The sequence below is a fragment of the Galeopterus variegatus genome, unplaced genomic scaffold (assembly GCF_000696425.1).
Source record: "Galeopterus variegatus unplaced genomic scaffold, G_variegatus-3.0.2 Scaffold7000, whole genome shotgun sequence".
Lineage (NCBI taxonomy): Eukaryota > Metazoa > Chordata > Mammalia > Dermoptera > Cynocephalidae > Galeopterus > Galeopterus variegatus.
The window spans coordinates 11,080-19,378 of NW_007733111.1; positions in this window are offsets into that span (position 1 = coordinate 11,080).

An 8,299-nucleotide genomic window follows, 5' to 3' on the forward strand; every position below is an offset into this window, starting at 1 on the left:
GCTGCATCTAACTGAGGGTGAACAAATGCTGAAAAATTTAGATGATTAACTCTTAAACATATGGCTAGCTCATCTTAGGAACATATGCCTGTAATCTGGGAGGCCCTCACAAGATTGTCATTGTATGATAATAAGCTTTAAATTTCTCTGATTATACTCAATAAGTATCTCTTCAGTATGCAAGTTATTACAGAGGCTACTTGTATTCTGATACAGGAATCCCTATTAGTGTCCTGACCCTGTTTCAGAAGGATACTTATCAAAGTATAAATTCAGGCTATTGTTATAGTAGAGAAAACAAGACAGGCTGGAATCTTGAGAAACCTTAGCTAGAAGACAGGCCAATGGACATTGCTCATGGGACTATAAAGGAAGAAGTGGTCTACGAGGAGAGGGACTTGGCAATGTTTCAATTTCCTATTATTCTAAGGAGCAAGAAAATTAATGGATGAAAGGGTTTACATCCCAGACACATAGACAAGAAGAGTACACAAACTGTATTTGTAATGTAGATATTTGTGTGTAGACATATACATATCTACATTATATACATGTGTATATATACATATGTTATATTCATTTATATGTATACACTATATACATATGTGTATGTGTATATATACATACATATACACACACACACACACACACACATATATATATATATATATGTATATCCAAAACTAAATTTGAGAAACATTTGTATGTTTTTGAAATCAGAGTTTCTTTCTTATAATAGCACTCAGTTTAGTTTTAGGTAAAAAAAAAAAAAAAAAAAACATTTAAGTGTTAATAAATTAGTTTTTGAATAAATTAGTGAATAATTATTTTAACAGATGATCTTTAAATCTTAGCAATAGCAAGAATGTACCTCTGTTATTTCTGGATAGTATTTAAAAATATGTGAAATTCAAAAAAGAGAGCAGTAGAAATAAACTGATACTTGCAATATATATCTGATTTCTGTGAAATTGCAGGATAAGCACAATAATATTATTCTCAACATTGCCAACTTCTCCTACTATTACAAAAAATATTCTAGGACTAGAAACTGAATGATGAGAGCCCTCATCAAATTTTTTTTTCTTGAATAAAGCAATTATACCTCGAAACATGTTCTCAAGAATGAGAAAAATATATTTGAAAGTGTATTAGATATGAAGTTAAGACAGTGAGTTTTGTTTTTGTTTTTGTTTTTTGTTTATTTGTTTTTGATCTCAGTTCTGCCACCTATGCGAACCTGGAAAAATAATTTCTTTGTCATATACAATAAAATGAAGGAAGGGCACAGGAAAGGTAAATATTTTATTTATGTCTCATGACTGCCCTGTGAGTTGATATTATGAGAGGTAGCATAGTACAGTGTTAACAGTATAGCCTCTGATACTAGACAACCCAATGCCACCAATAAATGCCAATCAATGAGTCCAGAAGAATCACGATTGCCTGACTGAAAAGCTCATGTCTGTCCCATTCTATGTGGCCTTAGAAGGATGCCTATGAGACATCATTAAACAGTATTGGAGAAAGAAGAATATCCATTCTTTAAAATTGTTATTTCTAATTATCAACAGCACTAATACTATGAATGTTGTTTTCCTGAAAATTGCCTTGTGTGAAATTCAGGATTTTTTAATTGTTTAATTTAATTTTACTTTTATTTTTTGCATTTGTTTGGTGCATGATACTGGAATGCTATGTAGGAATAATGCATATTTTCAGTGAGAGGTATGTTTTCATCACATCAATTCAATTCACCCTTATCAGAGAAAGTCAGATCAAGGGTACAGAAGAAAAATACGTAGCTAGGAGTTATGCAAATATGAGGGATTTTCAAAAGTTCATGGAAAGATTTGTATTCTCTTTTAATTCTATTTTTCCACAAACTTTTTGAAGTACCATCACATAAGCTGTGTAGGTGATTTACAGAAATAGCAGAAAAATTAATGTATAAAAATAGATACAGCAGTATCAAAATAATAAACAAAAATATGCTTCCTCCTGAAGAATAACTTAAAGTACTGCTTCTTCTATTTTTTCCACAAACTTTTTGAAGTACCATCACATAAGCTGTGTAGGTGATTTACAGAAATAGCAGAAAAATTAATGTATAAAAATAGATATGGCAGTATCAAAATAATAAACAAAAATATGCTTCCTCCTGAAGAATAACTTAAAGTACTGCTTTTTAAAGGATAGCTTATAGATACAAAAATTATTTAAGGGAATTAATCATTGTTCTCTGGTCACTTTTTCTTTTTGGAATAAATATCTTTCTCCTTCGGAGAAAAGTTAATAGGAGATTCACCATCTATTTTTTAACAAAACTTTTATGTGGAAGTGTAAGCATGATGATAGATTTGACTGGTCAAGAAGCATAAAACATTTACCATCAAACAGCACCAAATGCTTCTGGCTATGTTACCAGCTTAGATGGACCTTCACACAAAATTCCTGACATCAGGTAATTTCAAAACACCTCCTGTTTCTGTCAACTCACTACCTTGCAATGCTAACCCAGTTTAATATTCTATTCTCTTTGAAATAGTGCCCAACATTCCTCCACCTCATACTATTTCTGTTCTTTCTGCCAAATCTGTACTCTTTGATGTGTTAATTAGTTCGTTTGCAAATTAATTGCAATGAATACTCTTTCTGTCTATTCTTTCCTTTTGTTAAATAAATCCCGGTCTCTGCAGAATCGATGGCCTCCCCTGTGTTCTCTTCAACTTCATGTTGATCTTTTAGCCATCACTCGTTGATGGCAGCAATGAGGCCACCAGGAGCAGGAATATGGATATTTTTTACTTGTGACAGTAGCCATTCCAAACTATTAATCCTTCATTTTAAAGTACATTTTTAAGTATACTGTTGAACTCAGATCATTTGTTTATAATAGCTTCTTCTATTCCTCATTAGGATTGCTCTCAGTTATTCAGTGAAGATTTAGTCTCTGGTTTCATGGCTTTTCTGCTATTATCCTGGGTATCCTGGGTGGTAATAGTATTTTTAGGAGTTAAGAATTTAATCCACATGTTTTATAATTGTTTCTCCTCCTCAACCCCAGTGGTTTTAATTTTCATGCCACATATGTCTTTATATACTTCATGGCCACAACCCAGAACTTTGTCATAATCCATAAACAAATGATGAATTCGTTTTATACTACAAAATTTTACACTACGAAATTCCATTATTTGATCTCGTATTTTTCTAACTCTCAGTCTTTCACTTTAAATACATCTACATTTTTAACTCCATAAAGGCTTTTTGTTTCTGGACTATATTAGTCCTTTTTTGTTGCTTTAGAAAAATACCCAAAACTGGGTAATTTATAAAGAAACCAAGTTTATTTCTTACAATTTAAGAGGCTGGGAAGTCCACAGTCCAGGGGGTGCATCTGCTGAGGGACTTCTTGGTAAGGACTCTCTACAGAGGGGCTTGATGTCACATGGCCAGAGAATAGCCAGAGTAAGAGAGTAACCGTCTCACTTGCCCTCCTTATAAAGCCATCAGACCCATGCCTATTACTCCATGAATGGATCAATCCACGGACAAGGGGACAGTCCCCACAATCTAATCACCTCTTAAAGGCCCCACCTTTCAAATACTATAATTGGATTTCCCACCCTTTTAACAGTGTTACAATGAAGGTCAAGTTTCTAACACACAAAATTTCAGAGGGCACATTTGACCCATAGCATGAACCAATCTGTTTTGTGACAATCCATTAGTTATATTCTAGCTTTCCTTTCTTCCTTATTCAGGACTCCAAGGCATTCCAATTGTTATTATTGTGATTGCTGTTTTTATTTCTATTTTAGTTTTTATCTGCAAGGATCTTGCAAACTTTGTCATCTAGGATTAATTAAGTTAGAAAAAAATGAAAATGACACAAAACAAAATTATGACATGCTAATCCTATTTAGTCCCATTTTAGACTTAGCACGTATAATATTTTCAAGTATGCAGCTTTAGGAAATGCATTTTAAAATACTTATTTTAATTTAGAAATCTAACCTAAGCCGAACACTAAAATAATGTTCACAATGTTTTCTGAAAATTAAAGGGTGGTTGAAAATATATAGTCCTGTGCCCAATACATATTACATGGTCAATAAGCTATTACATAGTCCAGAATATTTTTAAAAATAAGCTGTTGATTATTACTTCATATTGTCATATTCAAGTTCCCACAGTTCCTTGAAAAGGACATTAAGAAAGAGGAAAACATGTTTTCTCTTGAAGGCAATTTTAGCATAACATTAGGCTGAGCAAATCTCAAGAAAAAAATGAGAAATTATATCTACAAAATACTGAAAAAATAAAAGGAGACCCCGGGGAGGTTTGAGGAAAAGGGCTCAATAGAATTATTCTGAAATACAGGGAAGGAAGAAGGTTTAAATGCAGGAAGAATCATTGAAGAGAATGCAGAGGAATTTCTTATTCAAAACTTCTACTTTCTGAGTCAAGTGAGAGGTTGATTAATCTCAGGGTGAGTACCACAAAGGCATGTATGTTTAGAATAGATTAGGTGGCAATGAGAAGAAAATGTCAAACAGAATTTTTCAATATGTTCTGTAAGCCTGACCTAATAAAAAGTAAAAGCAGAATATAACACACTTAATAGGTATTTTTGTGCTGCTTCTTTTTTCTTTACCAATTTCCTTCCCCTTTAATGTTCTATGTCCATTTCCCAACTTTTCTCAGTGTTGGGATTCAGAGGTTGTTTAGCATTCACAGTTTCTAGTTAGATAACAGAGCCTGATGTAGAGAATTTTGTTAGTTTTTAGTTTGGGCAATAGCATATCTATTTCTACTTTCTTATTTTTATCTGAAACTATTTTAAATAGAATGATATTTTATATTGGCATGTGCATGAACTATAACTAAGCATCATATTTAAAATATGAATGTCTGTCTAATTGATTTTGATTTACTATTCCACATAATAGCTGTTCAAGGGAAATACCTTTCATTTCTTAAAATAAACACACTATGCTTTTCAAAATGCATCATTTTCCTCCACAGTCAAGTATTTCTTCTCAATTGCATGGACTTAAATAAATGGAAGAAAGTCAACTTCCTCTAACCACAATACTTTTCAAAGACCTCTCCTATTTTTAAATACTTATATATTTCTTTTTCCTTTATGGAAATACCAGATTTATTTTCTTAAGTAGCAATGAATATGACTTTTAAAAGGAGCACATATAAAATTGTATTAGTGCTACACAGTCTGTTTCTTGATGAGAACTGGCATTTGTAAGCATGATAAGCTTTCATATTGTGAAACTAATATAAATATATGTAAAATAATTTTGTACTTAGAATTTCAATTATATGTAAAACCAGTAGTCTGATGTCTATTCTGGTGCACTGTATGTGATATAGGGACAATTGTGGGGATGTATTGAGATGCTTGATTAGTTGTCTAGCTCAACCACTAGTCATTTTTTGCATTGGATAATCACTGAGGACCCCTATTTTTCCCATGTGGTAGAAGGAGAGCAGACTACTTTACCTAATCCAAGGGAAAATAACTAGGATCAGGTAAAAAAATTGTCTGACACCAATGTGCATACTCTGCAGCACTATATAGATGGAAGACTTATAGTTCATTATCTTTCAAAAATTTTATTTCCTTTTATGATACAATTACTATTAAGTCATTTATCTATGTTGGTTTTAAGCATCTTGTAATATTTGCCTTATATTTACTTTATTAAGATAATAGTTTTAATATTTTAAAATAATAATAGTAACTACTACACACCACGTATTTACTATGTACCAAGCCCCAGGCTAAATGCTTTACATGTCAGTGTCTCATTTAACCTGCAAACACTCCTATGAGGTAGACATTAGTATTATTTAATTTTACAGAATAAACTGATTCTTAGGAGGTTGGAATGACAGTTCTATTTGACACCTAAATCTGTTTACTATGTAAAAATATTAGTGAAAGGCATTACGAAGTAGTCAGTAGCTGAGTTTCTAGAGCAGGACACAACTGGACTTAAGTCTCTATCCTAATTAATGTGTGTGTGTGTGTGTGTGTGTGTGTGTGTGTGTTTCGTCATTGACAAATGGGAATAAAGGAGGAATTTTCTTTATGGAGCTATTAGATTTAGATGAGGTAATGTATATGTTTAAAGCACATAGCATTGTACCTGTCACACGATACATACACACACACAAAATTGGTTTTTATCATTTAATAATCTTAACTATAAGTTTATTATTTAAGTAGAGACAAAAATGGCACCTACCTCAGAAGGATGTTGTGTGGATTAAATGAGATCATAATTAAAAAAATGTACTGGGCATATATATAAGTGCTCAATAAATGGTAATTATTTTCATCATCATCATGACAGAGATTAATTAATTAACTAATTTATAAAGCTGCTTGCTAAATTTTGTAGATAAATTTAGGCAAAAAGACATCCTGACATTTTGTATTAATTTTACTCCTTCTTTCTCACTGCCAGTGAAATACAGAGATGTCCATCCAAGTCTCCTGGAATAGTGTAGTGCTGGTGAGAATCTATCATTAAGTGCAAAGGTATATAATTGCTTAAAGTCTTCTTGGTTGCAGATATTCATCTTCATCACCTCTTAAACTGCACTATGAAAGGTCCCATGGCTCTGATGAATTGCCCCATAATTCTTTCAGGGCTCACTTAAATTCTAATTGTGTAAGGAGAAAATATTCATTGTTTTCTTTACCAAGCTCCAAAAAGACCAAAAAAAGAGCAAGGAGTTTGTATTATATCTCTTTGTCAATACTCAACATTAAGTGAGCATTTGTAAAAATAGGCATTTAGAACAATTCCTTAGTCCACTGCAATGGAAGAAATATCTCTAGAAAAACAATACTGTGAGATAGACAGACCAATATGTGCAAGATAAATCTGTAATGTAGAGCAATATGTAGTCTATTTGTGAAATAGTATTTTTCTTTAGCTTAATATTAGATACCTTTTTATACAAGGTTGAAAATTAATTTAGAAAGGTCTGGGATGCCATGACAAGAAGTTTAAATTTTATCCATCAAAAACTGATTAAAATGGAGCACATTCTCTTGGTTATTAATTTGTAATGGTATGACTATGAAGAACACAAGGTAAAAATTCCCACATGAGACAGTGAGAAGTGGGGGTAAACAAAGGGAGAACTAAGAAAAGTCATCTTATTCAAATGAAAGGGGAATTCCAAAAACAATGTTTATTACATTTGTGTTTAAGGAATATAAACAAAGAAAAATGTTCAACTTTTTCTTTTTCAGTCTCACAGTATCAACAACCAACTTTTACTTTTAGAATGTATATTTGTAAAAATGAAAGTCAACTATGTCTTTCCATTGGATAGGAGTGTGTGTGCATATGTGTAACATGCGTGTGTAAACAGTATGTATATATAGGTTATATATCTCAAAACACTATATTTTTCTCTTCTTTATTAACTGCCATGATTCTATCCTCAAATGAATGTATTAAGTTACTCAACAATAAATATTTATTGAGTGCCACCCATGTTCCAGGAATTGTTAGAAGGTGACTAATAATATGTATCTTTCTAGATTTATGCATAGTCTTATTACCATGGGGGAGCTCCACCTCTCACTATATTTTACTTCTTTCCTTTGAAAAATGTATACACGCCAATTGTTAAATTCTAGGAAACTGCAACATGACATTAATTATTTTGATAGCTGTAAGATCCAGGTTGTTACTATTCCAAGCCTCTTTTGGATTTCTAATTTTATATGCAGTAAAATGTAGAAAATGATGCTCATAAGTTTGTACTCAGCAAGTACTGGTAGCATGTTTCAGCATGTGAAAATGTACTGAGACATAAGTAATTATGCTGTTCAGGCCACTTGGAGGCCTGTATTCTTGAAGATTTAGGTCCATATAGGTACTCAAGCACTCCCTGTGAACACAACACACACTTTTATCTCATTTTAGTGTAATTTATCTATTGAGATGTCTGTTCCTACCCAGCCTGTGAATTACCCTAGGACAGAAATCCTATGATTCATCATTAAATAAGCTGACTGCCAGCATCACGACTGAGTGTGGCCAGATTAACTCCCTATGAGAATAAACACATGACTATCAGTTGGTTTTAAGGCAGCTGAATCTTCTGTCTGTCTTTCCTGTATCAATTTCTCATATTCATTAGCAATTTGACACTGTTTCTTAATTTTGTCTGCCTGTTATTGTTTTGTTTTGTTTCCTCTCCTCTGGTTCTCTGAGATCTTCCTTCTATTTTTTTACAAGTCTTCCATTTT